Source organism: Otolemur garnettii, unplaced genomic scaffold, assembly GCF_000181295.1.
Source record: "Otolemur garnettii isolate 467f Iridium unplaced genomic scaffold, OtoGar3 scaffold00162, whole genome shotgun sequence".
NCBI lineage: Eukaryota > Metazoa > Chordata > Mammalia > Primates > Galagidae > Otolemur > Otolemur garnettii.
In genome coordinates, this window is record NW_003852557.1 from 407,927 (window position 1) to 409,212 (window position 1,286).

Sequence of the window (1,286 nt, forward strand, 5' to 3'; positions counted from 1 at the left end):
AAAAAAAAAAAAAGGGAGATACCAGAAGGTGGGAAAGAATCCACAGAAAATGAATAGAAAAACTAACTTAAGACAAGGCAAAATCAGTTTACAATATTGCTGGGGTGGGTCCTGTCCCAATAAGACTTTACTACTGCAAGAGAATGCAGGAACATATCCTCAGGTCATCAGATCACCAGGGGGATAACTTAATGTTCAAAAGAAACTATGCACATGAAATCAGTTTGTAAACTGTAAAGTCCAGTTACAAAGGTTGTTAATTAACATCAACTTCTATTCCTGAGAAAAGTAATAGATTCCTTAGATCTATTCCAGATCTAAGAACAAGTCCAATCCACAAACAGAAGAACATGATATGAACAAACTAAAACACAATAACATGCCGTTGAGTATGTTTTCTATTTAAAGCATATCGCTTATCTGAAATAAAACAGAAAAAGAGGGGCAGGTTGGGAACAAGGGGTGGTGTCTGGTCAGAAGGGAAATGATCCAGAGCCTGTATGACCTTTGTCACTTTTTTCCTCCACATATTCATGTATGAAAATGACTCAGCCCTGACACTGGTGGCTTATTTTTAGTAGGGGCAACAGAGCCAGTTGAAAACCTAAGCACAGTAACCATTGCCAATCAACAGCCTCACACATCAAAAGCAAAGAACAAATACTCGTTTATTCATTTCAGTGTAATATGTTATTACTCAAAGGGCACCAGAGAGTCTGCTTCTTTCAAGATACATATTTGTTCTTTCCTTCTGCCACAATGCTGGAACCTCCCAGGGGCAGAGTTACTCCTTTCCTTTGGACATGAGATTTCAGCATTAGAAGGTCCCTTAGCCAGCTCCTAGTGGAGTCCATTTCTCTCATTTTACAACTGAGCAATCATCCAGAGTCACGCGTAAGCTTAAGACTGTGCTGGACTCTCAGTTCAGAGCCGCATTCCCCCTCCATTGTTCCAAATTCCTACGTCAAAAGCCCAATAATACATGTATCAGATGTTTTACATGCGACCCTAGATCTGGAAGAAGAAAGGATGTATCCTGGGCCGATGTCTCATTCTAATGTAGTATAAATGGTGCAAATAAAGGAATCACATCGTTGTTCACTATCACATTAGTAGAAATCACAGTCTTCTTTGCTGCTTTGTAAAAATGTTAAAATTTGGAATGCTGGCTCGGTGCCTGTGGCTCAAGCGGCTAAGGCGCCAGCCACATACACCTGAGGTGGCGGGTTCGAATCCAGCACGGACTCGCCAAACAACAATAATGGCTGCAACCAAAAAAAATAGCC